Raw genomic sequence first — 17891 nt, 5'->3', positions numbered from 1 at the left:
ATCATGTAGCAGGCCGTGTGGATGGTTAAGCATAAAAAAGGGGAAGATGCCAACGACACATGGTTTTCCCAAGTGGTCACCCACCTAAGTACTAGCCATGCCCGATGTTGCTTAACTTCGGTGATCGGACGAGAACCGGTGTGTTCAACATGGTATGGTCGTTGACAAGCATCACCGCTGCTCGCACGCATCAAAAGCCACCGTCGCTGCAACATATCTCTGTCAGTCGCTGTGGGACCGCGAGACGAATGCTTCTGCAGAGGCCAGTGTCCACGAAACACAACATATTCCGGACATAATACGGTCACAACTATCTTGGAGAACGAAAATGATACTGAAGCATACGATTCCATCCTTGTTAAGGTACTTCTACGCACTCTATGTTGTCCATAAGTAGGGAAACTTTTACTTGTGGTAAAGCATCAAAAAGGGAAAGATGCTAACGACAAAAGGAGATTCGAACCTTTCCAATTCTACGCACTCTATGCTGCTAAGGCTAAAACATCCATCCGGACACTCATGTAGTAGGCCGTGTGGATGGTTAAGCATAAAAAAGGGGAAGATGCCAACGACACATGGTTTTCCCAAGTGGTCACCCACCTAAGTACTAGCCATGCCCGATGTTGCTTAACTTCGGTGATCGGACGAGAACCGGTGTGTTCAACATGGTATGGTCGTTGACAAGCATCACCGCTGCTCGCACGCATCAAAAGCCACCGTCGCCGCAACATATCTCTGTCAGTCACTGCAGGACCGCGAGACGAATGCTTCTGCAGAGGCCAGTGTCCACGTAATACAACATATTCCGGACATAATACGGTCACAACCATCTCGGAGAACGAAAATGCTACTGAAGCATTAGATTCCAACCTTGTTATGGTACTTCTACGCACTCTATGTTGTCCATAAGCAGGGAAACTTTTACTTGTGGTAAAGCATCCAAAAGGGGAAGATGCCTACGACAAAAGGAGATTCGAACCTTTCCAATTCTACGCACTCTATGCTGCTAAGGCTAAAACATCCGTCCGGACACTCATGTAGCAGGCCGTGTGGTTGGTTAAGCATTAAAAAGGAGAAGATGCCAACGACACATGGTTTTCCCAAGTGGTCACCCACCTAAGTACTAGCCATGCCCGATGTTGCTTAACTTCGGTGATCGGACGAGAACCGGTGTGTTCAACATGGTATGGTCGTTGACAAGCATCACCGCTGCTCGCACGCATGAAAAGCCACCGTCGCTGCAACATATCTCTTTCAGTCACTGCAGGACCGCGAGACGAATGCTTCTGCAGAGGCCAATGTCCACGAAATACAACATATTCCGGACATAATACAGTCACAACCATCTCGGAGAACGAAAATGCTACTGAAGCATTAGATTCCAACCTTGTTATGGTTATACTTCTACGCACTCTATGTTGTCCATAAGTAGGGAAACTTTTACTTGTGGTAAAGCATCAAAAAGGGAAAGATGCTAACGACAAAAGGAGATTCGAACCTTTCCAATTCTACGCACTCTATGCTGCTAAGGCTAAAACATCCATCCGGACAATCATGTAGCAGGCCGTGTGGATGGTTAAGCATAAAAAAGGGGAAGATGCCAACGACACATGGTTTTCCCAAGTGGTCACCCACCTAAGTACTAGCCATGCCCGATGTTGCTTAACTTCGGTGATCGGACGAGAACCGGTGTGTTCAACATGGTATGGTCGTTGACAAGCATCACCGCTGCTCGCACGCATCAAAAGCCGCCGTCGCCGCAACATATCTCTGTCAGTCACTGTGGGACCGCGAGACGAATGCTTCTGCAGAGGCCAGTGACCACGAAATAATACATATTCCGGACTTACACAGTCACAACTATCTCGGAGAACGAAAATGCTACTGAAGCATTAGATTCCAACCTTGTTATGGTAGTTCTACGCACTCTATGTTGTCCATAAGTAGGGAAACTTTTACTTGTGGTAAAGCATCAAAAAGGGAAAGATGCTAACGACAAAAGGAGATTCGAAGCCTTTCCAATTCTACGCACTCTATGCTGCTAAGGCTAAAACATCCGTTCGGACACTCATGTAGTAGGCCGTGTGGTTGGTTAAGCATAAAAAAGGGGAAGATGCCAACGACACATGGTTTTCCCAAGTGGTCACCCACCTAAGTACTAGCCATGCCCGATGTTGCTTAACTTCGGTGATCGGACGAGAACCGGTGTGTTCAACATGGTATGGTCGTTGACAAGCATCACCGCTGCTCGCACGCATCAAAAGCCACCGTCGCCGCAACATATCTCTGTCAGTCACTGTGGGACCGCGAGACGAATGCTTCTGCAGAGGCCAGTGTCCACGAAACACAACATATTCCGGACATAATACGGTCACAACTATCTTGGAGAACGAAAATGATACTGAAGCATACGATTCCATCCTTGTTAAGGTACTTCTACGCACTCTATGTTGTCCATAAGTAGGGAAACTTTTACTTGTGGTAAAGCATCAAAAAGGGAAAGATGCTAACGACAAAAGGAGATTCGAACCTTTCCAATTCTACGCACTCTATGCTGCTAAGGCTAAAACATCCATCCGGACACTCATGTAGTAGGCCGTGTGGTTGGTTAAGCATAAAAAAGGGGAAGATGCCAACGACACATGGTTTTCCCAAGTGGTCACCCACCTAAGTACTAGCCATGCCCGATGTTGCTTAACTTCGGTGATCGGACGAGAACCGGTGTGTTCAACATGGTATGGTCGTTGACAAGCATAGCCGCTGCTCGCACGCATCAAAAGCCACCGTCGCCGCAACATATCTCTGTCAGTCACTGCAGGACCGCGAGACGAATGCTTCTGCAGAGGCCAGTGTCCACGAAATACAACATATTCCGGACATAATACAGTCACAACCATCTCGGAGAACGAAAATGCTACTGAAGCATTAGATTCCAACCTTGTTAAGGTACTTCCACGCACTCTATGTTGTCCATAAGTAGAGAAACTTTTACTTGTGGTAAAGCATCAAAAAGGGAAAGATGCTAACGACAAAAGGAGATTCGAACCTTTCCAATTCTACGCACTCTATGCTGCTAAGGCTAAAACATCCGTCCGGACAATCATGTAGCAGGCCGTGTGGATGGTTAAGCATAAAAAAGGGGAAGATGCCAACGACACATGGTTTTCCCAAGTGGTCACCCACCTAAGTACTAGCCATGCCCGATGTTGCTTAACTTCGGTGATCGGACGAGAACCGGTGTGTTCAACATGGTATGGTCGTTGACAAGCATCACCGCTGCTCGCACGCATCAAAAGCCACCGTCGCCGCAACATATCTCTGTCAGTCACTGTGGGACCGCGAGACGAATGCTTCTGCAGAGGCCAGTGACCACGAAATACAACATATTCCGGACATAATACAGTCACAACTATCTCGGAGAACGAAAATGCTACTGAAGCATTAGATTCCATCCTTGTTATGGTACTTCTACGCACTCTATGTTGTCCATAAGTAGGGAAACTTTTACTTGTGGTAAAGCATCAAAAAGGGAAAGATGCTAACGACAAAAGGAGATTCGAACCTTTCCAATTCTACGCACTCTATGCTGCTAAGGCTAAAACATCCGTCCGGACACTCATGTAGTAGGCCGTGTGGTTGGTTAAGCATAAAAAAGGGGAAGATGCCAACGACACATGGTTTTCCCAAGTGGTCACCCACCTAAGTACTAGCCATGCCCGATGTTGCTTAACTTCGGTGATCGGACGAGAACCGGTGTGTTCAACATGGTATGGTCGTTGACAAGCATCACCGCTGCTCGCACGCATCAAAAGCCACCGTCGCCGCAACATATCTCTGTCAGTCACTGCAGGACCGCGAGACGAATGCTTCTGCAGAGGCCAGTGACCACGAATACAACATATTCCGGACATAATACAGTCACAACCATCTCGGAGAACGAAAATGCTACTGAAGCATTAGATTCCATCCTTGTTAAGGTACTTCTACGCACTCTATGTTGTCCATAAGCAGGGAAACTTTTACTTGTGGTAAAGCATCAAAAAGGGAAAGATGCTAACGACAAAAGGAGATTCGAACCTTTCCAATTCTACGCACTCTATGCTGCTAAGGCTAAAACATCCGTCCGGACACTCATGTAGCAGGCCGTGTGGTTGGTTAAGCATAAAAAAGGGGAAGATGCCAACGACACATGGTTTTCCCAAGTGGTCACCCACCTAAGTACTAGCCATGCCCGATGTTGCTTAACTTCGGTGATCGGACGAGAACCGGTGTGTTCAACATGGTATGGTCGTTGACAAGCATCACCGCTGCTCGCACGCATCAAAAGCCACCGTCGCCGCAACATATCTCTGTCAGTCACTGCAGGACCGCGAGACGAATGCTTGTGCATAGGCCAGTGACCACGGAGTGCAACATATTCCGGACATAATACAGTCACAACCATCTCGGAGAACAAAAATGCTACTGAAGCATACGATTCCATCCTTGTTAAAGTACTTCTACGCACTCTATGTTGTCCATAAGTAGGGAAACTTTTACTTGTGGTAAAGCATCAAAAAGGGAAAGATGCTAACGACAAAAGGAGATTCGAACCTTTCCAATTCTACGCACTCTATGCTGCTAAGGCTAAAACATCCGTCCGGACACTCATGTAGCAGGCTGTGTGGTTGGTTAAGCATAAAAAAGGGGAAGATGCCAACGACACATGGTTTTCCCAAGTGGTCACCCACCTAAGTACTAGCCATGCCCGATGTTGCTTAACTTCGGTGATCGGACGAGAACCGGTGTGTTCAACATGGTATGGTCGTTGACAAGCATCACCGCTGCTCGCACGCATCAAAAGCCGCCGTCGCCGCAACATATCTCTGTCAGTCACTGTGGGACCGCGAGACGAATGCTTCTGCAGAGGCCAGTGACCACGAAATAATACATATTCCGGACTTACACAGTCACAACTATCTCGGAGAACGAAAATGCTACTGAAGCATTAGATTCCAACCTTGTTATGGTAGTTCTACGCACTCTATGTTGTCCATAAGTAGGGAAACTTTTACTTGTGGTAAAGCATCAAAAAGGGAAAGATGCTAACGACAAAAGGAGATTCGAACCTTTCCAATTCTACGCACTCTATGCTGCTAAGGCTAAAACATCCGTCGGACACTCATGTAGTAGGCCGTGTGGTTGGTTAAGCATAAAAAAGGGGAAGATGCCAACGACACATGGTTTTCCCAAGTGGTCACCCACCTAAGTACTAGCCATGCCCGATGTTGCTTAACTTCGGTGATCGGACGAGAACCGGTGTGTTCAACATGGTATGGTCGTTGACAAGCATCACCGCTGCTCGCACGCATCAAAAGCCACCGTCGCCGCAACATATCTCTGTCAGTCACTGTGGAACCGCGAGACGAATGCTTCTGCAGAGGCCAGTGTCCACGAAATACAACATATTCCGGACATAATACAGTCACAACCATCTCGGAGAACGAAAATGCTACTGAAGCATACGATTCCATCCTTGTTATGGTACTTCTACGCACTCTATGTTGTCCATAAGCAGGGAAACTTTTACTTGTGGTAAAGCATCAAAAAGGGAAAGATGCTAACGACAAAAGGAGATTCGAACCTTTCCAATTCTACGCACTCTATGCTGCTAAGGCTAAAACATCCATCCGGACACTCATGTAGTAGGCCGTGTGGTTGATTAAGCATAAAAAAGGGGAAGATGCCAACGACACATGGTTTTCCCAAGTGGTCACCCACCTAAGTACTAGCCATGCCCGATGTTGCTTAACTTCGGTGATCGGACGAGAACCGGTGTGTTCAACATGGTATGGTCGTTGACAAGCATCGCCGCTGCTCGCACGCATCAAAAGCCACCGTCGCCGCAACATATCTCTGTCAGTCACTGCAGGACCGCGAGGCGAATGCTTCTGCATAGGCCAGTGACCACGGAGTACAACATATTCCGGACATAATACAGTCACAACCATCTCGGAGAACGAAAATGCTACTGAAACATTAGATTCCATGCTTGTTAAGGTACTTCTACGCACTCTATGTTGTCCATAAGTAGGGAAACTTTTACTTGTGGTAAAGCATCAAAAAGGGAAAGATGCTAACGACAAAAGGAGATTCGAACCTTTCCAATTCTACGCACTCTATGCTGCTAAGGCTAAAACATCCGTCCGGACACTCATGTAGTAGGCCGTGTGGTTGGTTAAGCATAAAAAAGGGGAAGATGCCAACGACACATGGTTTTCCCAAGTGGTCACCCACCTAAGTACTAGCCATGCCCGATGTTGCTTAACTTCGGTGATCGGACGAGAACCGGTGTGTTCAACATGGTATGGTCGTTGACAAGCATCACCGCTGCTCGCACGCATCAAAAGCCGCCGTCGCCGCAACATATCTCTGTCAGTCACTGTGGGACCGCGAGACGAATGCTTCTGCAGAGGCCAGTGACCACGAAATAATACATATTCCGGACTTTACACAGTCACAACTATCTCGGAGAACGAAAATGCTACTGAAGCATTAGATTCCAACCTTGTTATGGTAGTTCTAGGCACTCTATGTTGTCCATAAGTAGGGAAACTTTTACTTGTGGTAAAGCATCAAAAAGGGAAAGATGCTAACGACAAAAGGAGATTCGAACCTTTCCAATTCTACGCACTCTATGCTGCTAAGGCTAAAACATCCGTCCGGACAATCATGTAGTAGGGCCGTGTGGTTGGTTAAGCATAAAAAAGGGGAAGATGCCAACGACACATAGTTTTCCCAAGTGGTCACCCACCTAAGTACTAGCCATGCCCGATGTTGCTTAACTTCGGTGATCGGACGAGAACCGGTGTGTTCAACATGGTATGGTCGTTGACAAGCATCACCGCTGCTCGCACGCATCAAAAGCCACCGTCGCCGCAACATATCTCTGTCAGTCACTGTGGGACCGCGAGACGAATGCTTCTGCAGAGGCCAGTGACCACGAAATACAACATATTCCGGACATAATACAGTCACAACTATCTCGGAGAACGAAAATGCTACTGAAGCATTACGATTCCAACCTTGTTATGGTAGTTCTACGCACTCTATGTTGTCCATAAGTAGGGAAACTTTTACTTGTGGTAAAGCATCAAAAAGGGAAAGATGCTAACGACAAAAGGAGATTCGAACCTTTCCAATTCTACGCACTCTATGCTGCTAAGGCTAAAACATCCGTCCGGACACTCATGTAGTAGGCCGTGTGGTTGGTTAAGCATAAAAAAGGGGAAGATGCCAACGACACATGGTTTTCCCAAGTGGTCACCCACCTAAGTACTAGCCATGCCCGATGTTGCTTAACTTCGGTGATCGGACGAGAACCGGTGTGTTCAACATGGTATGGTCGTTGACAAGCATCACCGCTGCTCGCACGCATCAAAAGCCACCGTCGCCGCAACATATCTCTGTCAGTCACTGCAGGACCGCGAGACGAATGCTTCTGCAGAGGCCAGTGACCACGAAGTACAACATATTCCGGACATAATACAGTCACAACCATCTCGGAGAACAAAAATGCTACTGAAGCATACGATTCCATCCTTGTTAAAGTACTTCTACGCACTCTATGTTGTCCATAAGTAGGGAAACTTTTACTTGTGGTAAAGCATCAAAAAGGGAAAGATGCTAACGACAAAAGGAGATTCGAACCTTTCCAATTCTACGCACTCTATGCTGCTAAGGCTAAAACATCCGTCCGGACACTCATGTAGTAGGCCGTGTGGTTGGTTAAGCATAAAAAAGGGGAAGATGCCAACGACACATGGTTTTCCCAAGTGGTCACCCACCTAAGTACTAGCCATGCCCGATGTTGCTTAACTTCGGTGATCGGACGAGAACCGGTGTGTTCAACATGGTATGGTCGTTGACAAGCATCACCGCTGCTCGCACGCATCAAAAGCCACCGTCGCCGCAACATATCCCTGTCAGTCACTGCAGGACCGCGAGACGAATGCTTCTGCAGAGGCCAGTGACCACGAAATACAACATATTCCGGACATAATACAGTCACAACCATCTCGGAGAACGAAAATGCTACTGAAGCATTAGATTCCAACCTTGTTATGGTAGTTCTACGCACTCTATGTTGTCCATAAGTAGGGAAACTTTTACTTGTGGTAAAGCATCAAAAAGGGAAGATGCCTACGACAAAAGGAGATTCGAACCTTTCCAATTCTACGCACTCTATGCTGCTAAGGCTAAAACATCCGTCCGGACACTCATGTAGTAGGCCGTGTGGTTGGTTAAGCATAAAAAAGGGGAAGATGCCAACGACACATGGTTTTCCCAAGTGGTCACCCACCTAAGTACTAGCCATGCCCGATGTTGCTTAACTTCGGTGATCGGACGAGAACCGGTGTGTTCAACATGGTATGGTCGTTGACAAGCATCACCGCTGCTCGCACGCATCAAAAGCCACCGTCGCCGCAACATATCTCTGTCAGTCACTGCTGGGACCGCGAGACGAATGCTTCTGCAGAGGCCAGTGTCCACGAAATACAACATATTCCGGACATAATACAGTCACAACCATCTCGGAGAACGAAAATGCTACTGAAGCATACGATTCCATCCTTGTTAAGGTACTTCTACGCACTCTATGTTGTCCATAAGTAGGGAAACTTTTACTTGTGGTAAAGCATCAAAAAGGGAAAGATGCTAACGACAAAAGGAGATTCGAACCTTTCCAATTCTACGCACTCTATGCTGCTAAGGCTAAAACATCCGTCCGGACACTCATGTAGTAGGCCGTGTGGTTGGTTAAGCATAAAAAAGGGGAAGATGCCAACGACACATGGTTTTCCCAAGTGGTCACCCACCTAAGTACTAGCCATGCCCGATGTTGCATAACTTCGGTGATCGGACGAGAACCGGTGTGTTCAACATGGTATGGTCGTTGACAAGCATCACCGCTGCTCGCACGCATCAAAAGCCGCCGTCGCCGCAACATATCTCTGTCAGTCACTGTGGGACCGCGAGACGAATGCTTCTGCATAGGCCAATGTCCACGAAATACAACATATTCCGGACATAATACAGTCACAACTATCTCGGAGAACGAAAATGCTACTGAAGCATTAGATTCCAACCTTGTTATGAAAAGGGAAAGATGCTAACGACAAAAGGAGATTCGAACCTTTCCAATTCTACGCACTCTATGCTGCTAAGGCTAAAACATCCATCCGGACACTCATGTAGTAGGCCGTGTGGTTGGTTAAGCATAAAAAAGGGGAAGATGCCAACGACACATGGTTTTCCCAAGTGGTCACCCACCTAAGTACTAGCCATGCCCGATGTTGCTTAACTTCGGTGATCGGACGAGAACCGGTGTGTTCAACATGGTATGGTCGTTGACAAGCATAGCCGCTGCTCGCACGCATCAAAAGCCACCGTCGCCGCAACATATCTCTGTCAGTCACTGTGGGACCGCGAGACGAATGCTTCTGCATAGGCCAATGTCCACGAAATACAACATATTCCGGACATAATACAGTCACAACCATCTCGGAGAACGAAAATGCTACTGAAGCATTAGATTCCAACCTTGTTAAGGTACTTCTACGCACTCTATGTTGTCCATAAGTAGGGAAACTTTTACTTGTGGTAAAGCATCAAAAAGGGAAAGATGCTAACGACAAAAGGAGATTCGAACCTTTCCAATTCTACGCACTCTATGCTGCTAAGGCTAAAACATCCGTCCGGACACTCATGTAGTAGGCCGTGTGGTTGGTTAAGCATAAAAAAGGGGAAGATGCCAACGACACATGGTTTTCCCAAGTGGTCACCCACCTAAGTACTAGCCATGCCCGATGTTGCTTAACTTCGGTGATCGGACGAGAACCGGTGTGTTCAACATGGTATGGTCGTTGACAAGCATCACCGCTGCTCGCACGCATCAAAAGCCACCGTCGCCGCAACATATCTCTGTCAGTCACTGTGGGACCGCGAGACGAATGCTTCTGCAGAGGCCAGTGACCACGGAATACAACATATTCCGGACATAATACAGTCACAACCATCTCGGAGAACGAAAATGCTACTGAAGCATTAGATTCCATCCTTGTTAAGGTACTTCTACGCACTCTATGTTGTCCATAAGTAGGGAAACTTTTACTTGTGGTAAAGCATCAAAAAGGGAAAGATGCTAACGACAAAAGGAGATTCGAACCTTTCCTATTCTACGCACTCTATGCTGCTAAGGCTAAAACATCCGTCCGGACACTCATGTAGCAGGCTGTGTGGTGGGTTAAGCATAAAAAAGGGGAAGATGCCAACGACACATGGTTTTCCCAAGTGGTCACCCACCTAAGTACTAGCCATGCCCGATGTTGCTTAACTTCGGTGATCGGACGAGAACCGGTGTGTTCAACATGGTATGGTCGTTGGCAAGCATCACCGCTGCTCGCACGCATCAAAAGCCACCGTCGCCGCAACATATCTCTTTTAGTCACTGCAGGACCGCGAGACGAATGCTTCTGCATAGGCCAGTGTCCACGAAATACAACATATTCCGGACATAATACAGTCACAACTATCTCGGAGAACGAAAATGCTACTGAACATTAGATTCCAACCTTGTTAAGGTACTTCTACGCACTCTATGTTGTCCATAAGTAGGGAAACTTTTACTTGTGGTAAAGCATCAAAAAGGAAAAGATGCTAACGACAAAAGGAGATTCGAACCTTTCCAATTCTACGCACTCTATGCTGCTAAGGCTAAAACATCCGTCCGGACACTCATGTAGCAGGCTGTGTGGTTGGTTAAGCATAAAAAAGGGGAAGATGCCAACGACACATGGTTTTCCCAAGTGGTCACCCACCTAAGTACTAGCCATGCCCGATGTTGCTTAACTTCGGTGATCGGACGAGAACCGGTGTGTTCAACATGGTATGGTCGTTGACAAGCATCACCGCTGCTCGCACGCATCAAAAGCCACCGTCGCCGCAAGGACCGCGAGACGAATGCTTCTGCATAGGCCAATGTCCACGAAATACAACATATTCCGGACATAATACAGTCACAACTATCTCGGAGAACGAAAATGCTACTGAAGCATTAGATTCCAACCTTGTTAAGGTACTTCTACGCACTCTATGTTGTCCATAAGTAGGGAAACTTTTACTTGTGGTAAAGCATCAAAAAGGGAAAGATGCTAACGACAAAAGGAGATTCGAACCTTTCCAATTCTACGCACTCTATGCTGCTAAGGCTAAAACATCCATCCGGACACTCATGTAGTAGGCCGTGTGGTTGGTTAAGCATAAAAAAGGGGAAGATGCCAACGACACATGGTTTTCCCAAGTGGTCACCCACCTAAGTACTAGCCATGCCCGATGTTGCTTAACTTCGGTGATCGGACGAGAACCGGTGTGTTCAACATGGTATGGTCGTTGACAAGCATCACCGCTGCTCGCACGCATCAAAAGCCACCGTCGCCGCAACATATCTCTGTCAGTCACTGCAGGGACCGCGAGACGAATGCTTCTGCAGAGGCCAGTGACCACGGAGTACAACATATTCCGGACATAATACAGTCACAACCATCTCGGAGAACGAAAATGCTACTGAAACATTAGATTCCATCCTTGTTAAAGTACTTCTACGCACTCTATGTTGTCCATAAGCAGGGAAACTTTTACTTGTGGTAAAGCATCAAAAAGGGAAAGATGCTAACGACAAAAGGAGATTCGAACCTTTCCAATTCTACGCACTCTATGCTGCTAAGGCTAAAACATCCGTTCGGACACTCATGTAGTAGGCCGTGTGGTTGGTTAAGCATAAAAAAAGGGGAAGATGCCAACGACACATGGTTTTCCCAAGTGGTCACCCACCTAAGTACTAGCCATGCCCGATGTTGCTTAACTTCGGTGATCGGACGAGAACCGGTGTGTTCAACATGGTATGGTCGTTGACAAGCATCACCGCTGCTCGCACGCATCAAAAGCCACCGTCGCCGCAACATATCTCTGTCAGTCACTGCAGGACCGCGAGACGAATGCTTCTGCAGAGGCCAGTGTACCACGAATACAACATATTCCGGACATAATACAGTCACAACCATCTCGGAGAACGAAAATGCTACTGAAGCATACGATTCCATCCTTGTTAAAGTACTTCTACGCACTCTATGTTGTCCATAAGTAGGGAAACTTTTACTTGTGGTAAAGCATCAAAAAGGGAAAGATGCTAACGACAAAAGGAGATTCGAACCTTTCCAATTCTACGCACTCTATGCTGCTAAGGCTAAAACATCCGTCCGGACACTCATGTAGTAGGCCGTGTGGTTGGTTAAGCATAAAAAAGGGGAAGATGCCAACGACACATGGTTTTCCCAAGTGGTCACCCACCTAAGTACTAGCCATGCCCGATGTTGCTTAACTTCGGTGATCGGACGAGAACCGGTGTGTTCAACATGGTATGGTCGTTGACAAGCATCACCGCTGCTCGCACGCATCAAAAGCCACCGTCGCCGCAACATATCTCTGTCAGTCACTGCAGGACCGCGAGACGAATGCTTCTGCAGAGGCCAGTGACCACGAATACAACATATTCCGGACATAATACAGTCACAACCATCTCGGAGAACGAAAATGCTACTGAAGCATTAGATTCCAACCTTGTTAAGGTACTTCTACGCACTCTATGTTGTCCATAAGTAGGGAAACTTTTACTTGTGGTAAAGCATCAAAAAGGGAAAGATGCTAACGACAAAAGGAGATTCGAACCTTTCCAATTCTACGCACTCTATGCTGCTAAGGCTAAAACATCCGTCCGGACACTCATGTAGTAGGCCGTGTGGTTGGTTAAGCATAAAAAAGGGGAAGATGCCAACGACACATGGTTTTCCCAAGTGGTCACCCACCTAAGTACTAGCCATGCCCGATGTTGCTTAACTTCGGTGATCGGACGAGAACCGGTGTGTTCAACATGGTATGGTCGTTGACAAGCATCACCGCTGCTCGCACGCATCAAAAGCCACCGTCGCCGCAACATATCTCTGTCAGTCACTGTGGGACCGCGAGACGAATGCTTCTGCAGAGGCCAGTGACCACGGAATACAACATATTCCGGACATAATACAGTCACAACCATCTCGGAGAACGAAAATGCTACTGAAGCATTAGATTCCAACCTTGTTATGGTACTTCTACGCACTCTATGTTGTCCATAAGTAGGGAAACTTTTACTTGTGGTAAAGCATCAAAAAGGGAAAGATGCTAACGACAAAAGGAGATTCGAACCTTTCCAATTCTACGCACTCTATGCTGCTAAGGCTAAAACATCCGTCCGGACAATCATGTAGTAGGGCCGTGTGGTTGGTTAAGCATAAAAAAGGGGAAGATGCCAACGACACATGGTTTTCCCAAGTGGTCACCCACCTAAGTACTAGCCATGCCCGATGTTGCTTAACTTCGGTGATCGGACGAGAACCGGTGTGTTCAACATGGTATGGTCGTTGACAAGCATCGCCGCTGCTCGCACGCATCAAAAGCCACCGTCGCCGCAACATATCTCTGTCAGTCACTGCAGGACCGCGAGACGAATGCTTCTGCAGAGGCCAGTGACCACGAAATACAACATACTCCGGACATAATACAGTCACAACCATCTCGGAGAACGAAAATGCTACTGAAACATTAGATTCCATCCTTATTAAAGTACTTCTACGCACTCTATGTTGTCCATAAGTAGGGAAACTTTTACTTGTGGTAAAGCATCAAAAAGGGAAAAATGCTAACGACAAAAGGAGATTCGAACCTTTCCAATTCTACGCACTCTATGCTGCTAAGGCTAAAACATCCGTCCGGACACTCATGTAGTAGGCCGTGTGGATGGTTAAGCATAAAAAAGGGGAAGATGCCAACGACACATGGTTTTCCCAAGTGGTCACCCACCTAAGTACTAGCCATGCCCGATGTTGCTTAACTTCGGTGATCGGACGAGAACCGGTGTGTTCAACATGGTATGGTCGTTGACAAGCATCACCGCTGCTCGCACGCATCAAAAGCCACCGTCGCCGCAACATATCCCTGTCAGTCACTGTGGGACCGCGAGACGAATGCTTCTGCATAGGCCAGTGACCACGGAGTACAACATATTCCGGACATAATACAGTCACAACCATCTCGGAGAACGAAAATGCTACTGAAACATTAGATTCCATGCTTGTTAAGGTACTTCTACGCACTCTATGTTGTCCATAAGTAGGGAAACTTTTACTTGTGGTAAAGCATCAAAAAGGGAAAGATGCTAACGACAAAAGGAGATTCGAACCTTTCCAATTCTACGCACTCTATGCTGCTAAGGCTAAAACATCCGTCCGGACACTCATGTAGTAGGCCGTGTGGTTGGTTAAGCATAAAAAAGGGGAAGATGCCAACGACACATGGTTTTCCCAAGTGGTCACCCACCTAAGTACTAGCCATGCCCGATGTTGCTTAACTTCGGTGATCGGACGAGAACCGGTGTGTTCAACATGGTATGGTCGTTGACAAGCATCACCGCTGCTCGCACGCATCAAAAGCCACCGTCGCCGCAACATATCTCTGTCAGTCACTGCAGGACCGCGAGACGAATGCTTCTGCATAGGCCAGTGACCACGGAGTACAACATATTCCGGACATAATACAGTCACAACCATCTCGGAGAACGAAAATGCTACTGAAACATTAGATTCCATCCTTGTTAAGGTACTTCTACGCACTCTATGTTGTCCATAAGTAGGGAAACTTTTACTTGTGGTAAAGCATCAAAAAGGGAAAGATGCTAACGACAAAAGGAGATTCGAACCTTTCCAATTCTACGCACTCTATGCTGCTAAGGCTAAAACATCCGTCCGGACACTCATGTAGCAGGCTGTGTGGTTGGTTAAGCATAAAAAAGGGGAAGATGCCAACGACACATGGTTTTCCCAAGTGGTCACCCACCTAAGTACTAGCCATGCCCGATGTTGCTTAACTTCGGTGATCGGACGAGAACCGGTGTGTTCAACATGGTATGGTCGTTGACAAGCATCACCGCTGCTCGCACGCATCAAAAGCCACCGTCGCCGCAACATATCCCTGTCAGTCACTGTGGGACCGCGAGACGAATGCTTCTGCAGAGGCCAGTGACCACGAATACAACATATTCCGGACATAATACAGTCACAACCATCTCGGAGAACGAAAATGCTACTGAAGCATTAGATTCCAACCTTGTTAATGGTACTTCTACGCACTCTATGTTGTCCATAAGTAGGGAAACTTTTACTTGTGGTAAAGCATCAAAAAGGAAAAGATGCTAACGACAAAAGGAGATTCGAACCTTTCCAATTCTACGCACTCTATGCTGCTAAGGCTAAAACATCCGTCCGGACACTCATGTAGTAGGCCGTGTGGTTGGTTAAGCATAAAAAAGGGGAAGATGCCAACGACACATGGTTTTCCCAAGTGGTCACCCACCTAAGTACTAGCCATGCCCGATGTTGCTTAACTTCGGTGATCGGACGAGAACCGGTGTGTTCAACATGGTATGGTCGTTGACAAGCATCACCGCTGCTCGCACGCATCAAAAGCCACCGTCGCTGCAACATATCTCTGTCAGTCACTGCAGGACCGCGAAAAGAATGCTTCTGCAGAGGCCAGTGTCCACGAAATACAACATACTCCGGACATAATACGGTCACAACCATCTCGGAGAACGAAAATGCTACTGAAGCATTAGATTCCATCCTTGTTAAGGTAGTTCTACGCACTCTATGTTGTCCATAAGCAGGGAAACTTTTACTTGTGGTAAAGCATCAAAAAGGGAAAGATGCTAACGACAAAAGGAGATTCGAACCTTTCCAATTCTACGCACTCTATGCTGCTAAGGCTAAAACATCCGTCCGGACACTCATGTAGTAGGCCGTGTGGTTGGTTAAGCATAAAAAAGGGGAAGATGCCAACGACACATGGTTTTCCCAAGTGGTCACCCACCTAAGTACTAGCCATGCCCGATGTTGCTTAACTTCGGTGATCGGACGAGAACCGGTGTGTTCAACATGGTATGGTCGTTGACAAGCATCACCGCTGCTCGCACGCATCAAAAGCCACCGTCGCCGCAACATATCTCTGTCAGTCACTGCAGGACCGCGAGACGAATGCTTCTGCAGAGGCCAGTGTCCACGAAATACAACATATTCCGGACATAATACAGTCACAACCATCTCGGAGAACAAAAATGCTACTGAAGCATACGATTCCATCCTTGTTAAAGTACTTCTACGCACTCTATGTTGTCCATAAGTAGGGAAACTTTTACTTGTGGTAAAGCATCAAAAAGGGAAAAATGCTAACGACAAAAGGAGATTCGAACCTTTCCAATTCTACGCACTCTATGCTGCTAAGGCTAAAACATCCGTCCGGACACTCATGTAGTAGGCCGTGTGGTTGGTTAAGCATAAAAAAGGGGAAGATGCCAACGACACATGGTTTTCCCAAGTGGTCACCCACCTAAGTACTAGCCATGCCCGATGTTGCTTAACTTCGGTGATCGGACGAGAACCGGTGTGTTCAACATGGTATGGTCATTGACAAGCATCACCGCTGCTCGCACGCATCAAAAGCCACCGTCGCCGCAACATATCTCTGTCAGTCACTGCAGGACCGCGAGACGAATGCTTCTGCAGAGGCCAGTGACCACGGAGTACAACATATTCCGGACATAATACAGTCACAACCATCTCGGAGAACGAAAATGCTACTGAAGCATTAGATTCCATCCTTGTTAAGGTACTTCTACGCACTCTATGTTGTCCATAAGTAGAGAAACTTTTACTTGTGGTAAAGCATCAAAAAGGGAAAGATGCTAACGACAAAAGGAGATTCGAACCTTTCCAATTCTACGCACTCTATGCTGCTAAGGCTAAAACATCCGTCCGGACACTCATGTAGTAGGCCGTGTGGTTGGTTAAGCATAAAAAAGGGGAAGATGCCAACGACACATGGTTTTCCCAAGTGGTCACCCACCTAAGTACTAGCCATGCCCGATGTTGCTTAACTTCGGTGATCGGACGAGAACCGGTGTGTTCAACATGGTATGGTCGTTGACAAGCATCACCGCTGCTCGCACGCATCAAAAGCCACCGTCGCCGCAACATATCTCTGTCAGTCACTGTGGGACCGCGAGACGAATGCTTCTGCAGAGGCCAGTGACCACGGAATACAACATATTCCGGACATAATACAGTCACAACCATCTCGGAGAACGAAAATGCTACTGAAGCATTAGATTCCAACCTTGTTAAGGTACTTCTACGCACTCTATGTTGTCCATAAGTAGAGAAACTTTTACTTGTGGTAAAGCATCAAAAAGGGAAAGATGCTAACGACAAAAGGAGATTCGAACCTTTCCAATTCTACGCACTCTATGCTGCTAAGGCTAAAACATCCGTCCGGACACTCATGTAGTAGGCCGTGTGGTTGGTTAAGCATAAAAAAGGGGAAGATGCCAACGACACATGGTTTTCCCAAGTGGTCACCCACCTAAGTACTAGCCATGCCCGATGTTGCTTAACTTCGGTGATCGGACGAGAACCGGTGTGTTCAACATGGTATGGTCGTTGACAAGCATCACCGCTGCTCGCACGCATCAAAAGCCACCGTCGCCGCAACATATCTCTGTCAGTCACTGCAGGACCGCGAGACGAATGCTTCTGCAGAGGCCAGTGTCCACGAAATACAACATATTCCGGACATAATACAGTCACAACCATCTCGGAGAACAAAAATGCTACTGAAGCATTAGATTCCATCCTTGTTAAGGTACTTCTACGCACTCTATGTTGTCCATAAGTAGAGAAACTTTTACTTGTGGTAAAGCATCAAAA

The 17891-nt window shown here is 47.1% G+C and overlaps 35 non-coding genes across 35 annotated transcripts; all 35 read right to left on the bottom strand.

Annotated features, from left to right (window-relative positions):
• Positions 1-47: 47 nt before the first annotated feature.
• LOC118514846 lies at positions 48-166 on the bottom strand. Its single transcript, XR_004906822.1, has one exon. It is a non-coding gene; the product is annotated as a 5S ribosomal RNA (ribosomal RNA).
• A 397-nt stretch (positions 167-563) lies between these two features.
• Positions 564-682, bottom strand: LOC118514845. The gene has a single exon (XR_004906821.1). It is a non-coding gene; the product is annotated as a 5S ribosomal RNA (ribosomal RNA).
• Positions 683-1079: 397 nt separating this feature from the next.
• LOC118514843 lies at positions 1080-1198 on the bottom strand. The gene has a single exon (XR_004906819.1). It is a non-coding gene; the product is annotated as a 5S ribosomal RNA (ribosomal RNA).
• Positions 1199-1598: 400 nt separating this feature from the next.
• Positions 1599-1717, bottom strand: LOC118514842. Its single transcript, XR_004906818.1, has one exon. It is a non-coding gene; the product is annotated as a 5S ribosomal RNA (ribosomal RNA).
• Positions 1718-2114: 397 nt separating this feature from the next.
• On the bottom strand, positions 2115-2233 carry LOC118514841. Its single transcript, XR_004906817.1, has one exon. It is a non-coding gene; the product is annotated as a 5S ribosomal RNA (ribosomal RNA).
• A 397-nt stretch (positions 2234-2630) lies between these two features.
• On the bottom strand, positions 2631-2749 carry LOC118514840. The gene has a single exon (XR_004906816.1). It is a non-coding gene; the product is annotated as a 5S ribosomal RNA (ribosomal RNA).
• Positions 2750-3146: 397 nt separating this feature from the next.
• Positions 3147-3265, bottom strand: LOC118514839. Its single transcript, XR_004906815.1, has one exon. It is a non-coding gene; the product is annotated as a 5S ribosomal RNA (ribosomal RNA).
• Positions 3266-3662: 397 nt separating this feature from the next.
• On the bottom strand, positions 3663-3781 carry LOC118514838. The gene has a single exon (XR_004906813.1). It is a non-coding gene; the product is annotated as a 5S ribosomal RNA (ribosomal RNA).
• Positions 3782-4177: 396 nt separating this feature from the next.
• LOC118514837 lies at positions 4178-4296 on the bottom strand. Its single transcript, XR_004906812.1, has one exon. It is a non-coding gene; the product is annotated as a 5S ribosomal RNA (ribosomal RNA).
• Positions 4297-4693: 397 nt separating this feature from the next.
• LOC118514836 lies at positions 4694-4812 on the bottom strand. Its single transcript, XR_004906811.1, has one exon. It is a non-coding gene; the product is annotated as a 5S ribosomal RNA (ribosomal RNA).
• A 395-nt stretch (positions 4813-5207) lies between these two features.
• On the bottom strand, positions 5208-5326 carry LOC118514835. Its single transcript, XR_004906810.1, has one exon. It is a non-coding gene; the product is annotated as a 5S ribosomal RNA (ribosomal RNA).
• Positions 5327-5723: 397 nt separating this feature from the next.
• Positions 5724-5842, bottom strand: LOC118514834. The gene has a single exon (XR_004906809.1). It is a non-coding gene; the product is annotated as a 5S ribosomal RNA (ribosomal RNA).
• Positions 5843-6239: 397 nt separating this feature from the next.
• Positions 6240-6358, bottom strand: LOC118514832. Its single transcript, XR_004906807.1, has one exon. It is a non-coding gene; the product is annotated as a 5S ribosomal RNA (ribosomal RNA).
• A 398-nt stretch (positions 6359-6756) lies between these two features.
• On the bottom strand, positions 6757-6875 carry LOC118514891. The gene has a single exon (XR_004906867.1). It is a non-coding gene; the product is annotated as a 5S ribosomal RNA (ribosomal RNA).
• A 398-nt stretch (positions 6876-7273) lies between these two features.
• LOC118514831 lies at positions 7274-7392 on the bottom strand. Its single transcript, XR_004906806.1, has one exon. It is a non-coding gene; the product is annotated as a 5S ribosomal RNA (ribosomal RNA).
• A 397-nt stretch (positions 7393-7789) lies between these two features.
• Positions 7790-7908, bottom strand: LOC118514830. Its single transcript, XR_004906805.1, has one exon. It is a non-coding gene; the product is annotated as a 5S ribosomal RNA (ribosomal RNA).
• Positions 7909-8304: 396 nt separating this feature from the next.
• LOC118514829 lies at positions 8305-8423 on the bottom strand. The gene has a single exon (XR_004906804.1). It is a non-coding gene; the product is annotated as a 5S ribosomal RNA (ribosomal RNA).
• Positions 8424-8821: 398 nt separating this feature from the next.
• Positions 8822-8940, bottom strand: LOC118514896. Its single transcript, XR_004906873.1, has one exon. It is a non-coding gene; the product is annotated as a 5S ribosomal RNA (ribosomal RNA).
• A 335-nt stretch (positions 8941-9275) lies between these two features.
• LOC118514828 lies at positions 9276-9394 on the bottom strand. Its single transcript, XR_004906803.1, has one exon. It is a non-coding gene; the product is annotated as a 5S ribosomal RNA (ribosomal RNA).
• Positions 9395-9791: 397 nt separating this feature from the next.
• Positions 9792-9910, bottom strand: LOC118514826. Its single transcript, XR_004906801.1, has one exon. It is a non-coding gene; the product is annotated as a 5S ribosomal RNA (ribosomal RNA).
• A 397-nt stretch (positions 9911-10307) lies between these two features.
• LOC118514714 lies at positions 10308-10426 on the bottom strand. The gene has a single exon (XR_004906691.1). It is a non-coding gene; the product is annotated as a 5S ribosomal RNA (ribosomal RNA).
• A 396-nt stretch (positions 10427-10822) lies between these two features.
• On the bottom strand, positions 10823-10941 carry LOC118514825. The gene has a single exon (XR_004906800.1). It is a non-coding gene; the product is annotated as a 5S ribosomal RNA (ribosomal RNA).
• A 375-nt stretch (positions 10942-11316) lies between these two features.
• On the bottom strand, positions 11317-11435 carry LOC118514823. Its single transcript, XR_004906799.1, has one exon. It is a non-coding gene; the product is annotated as a 5S ribosomal RNA (ribosomal RNA).
• Positions 11436-11834: 399 nt separating this feature from the next.
• LOC118514822 lies at positions 11835-11953 on the bottom strand. The gene has a single exon (XR_004906798.1). It is a non-coding gene; the product is annotated as a 5S ribosomal RNA (ribosomal RNA).
• Positions 11954-12350: 397 nt separating this feature from the next.
• LOC118514821 lies at positions 12351-12469 on the bottom strand. The gene has a single exon (XR_004906797.1). It is a non-coding gene; the product is annotated as a 5S ribosomal RNA (ribosomal RNA).
• A 396-nt stretch (positions 12470-12865) lies between these two features.
• On the bottom strand, positions 12866-12984 carry LOC118514819. Its single transcript, XR_004906795.1, has one exon. It is a non-coding gene; the product is annotated as a 5S ribosomal RNA (ribosomal RNA).
• A 398-nt stretch (positions 12985-13382) lies between these two features.
• On the bottom strand, positions 13383-13501 carry LOC118514818. The gene has a single exon (XR_004906794.1). It is a non-coding gene; the product is annotated as a 5S ribosomal RNA (ribosomal RNA).
• Positions 13502-13898: 397 nt separating this feature from the next.
• LOC118514817 lies at positions 13899-14017 on the bottom strand. The gene has a single exon (XR_004906793.1). It is a non-coding gene; the product is annotated as a 5S ribosomal RNA (ribosomal RNA).
• Positions 14018-14414: 397 nt separating this feature from the next.
• Positions 14415-14533, bottom strand: LOC118514816. The gene has a single exon (XR_004906792.1). It is a non-coding gene; the product is annotated as a 5S ribosomal RNA (ribosomal RNA).
• Positions 14534-14930: 397 nt separating this feature from the next.
• Positions 14931-15049, bottom strand: LOC118514815. Its single transcript, XR_004906791.1, has one exon. It is a non-coding gene; the product is annotated as a 5S ribosomal RNA (ribosomal RNA).
• Positions 15050-15446: 397 nt separating this feature from the next.
• On the bottom strand, positions 15447-15565 carry LOC118514814. Its single transcript, XR_004906790.1, has one exon. It is a non-coding gene; the product is annotated as a 5S ribosomal RNA (ribosomal RNA).
• Positions 15566-15962: 397 nt separating this feature from the next.
• On the bottom strand, positions 15963-16081 carry LOC118514813. The gene has a single exon (XR_004906789.1). It is a non-coding gene; the product is annotated as a 5S ribosomal RNA (ribosomal RNA).
• A 397-nt stretch (positions 16082-16478) lies between these two features.
• LOC118514884 lies at positions 16479-16597 on the bottom strand. Its single transcript, XR_004906858.1, has one exon. It is a non-coding gene; the product is annotated as a 5S ribosomal RNA (ribosomal RNA).
• Positions 16598-16994: 397 nt separating this feature from the next.
• Positions 16995-17113, bottom strand: LOC118514812. The gene has a single exon (XR_004906788.1). It is a non-coding gene; the product is annotated as a 5S ribosomal RNA (ribosomal RNA).
• Positions 17114-17510: 397 nt separating this feature from the next.
• On the bottom strand, positions 17511-17629 carry LOC118514811. Its single transcript, XR_004906787.1, has one exon. It is a non-coding gene; the product is annotated as a 5S ribosomal RNA (ribosomal RNA).
• Between the last annotated feature and the right edge of the window lie 262 nt (positions 17630-17891).

Source organism: Anopheles stephensi, chromosome 3 (genome assembly GCF_013141755.1).
Source record: "Anopheles stephensi strain Indian chromosome 3, UCI_ANSTEP_V1.0, whole genome shotgun sequence".
NCBI classification, from domain to species: domain Eukaryota; kingdom Metazoa; phylum Arthropoda; class Insecta; order Diptera; family Culicidae; genus Anopheles; species Anopheles stephensi.
Note: the sequence above shows the minus strand (reverse complement) of the source record. Positions and strands in the feature narration are given on the sequence as shown.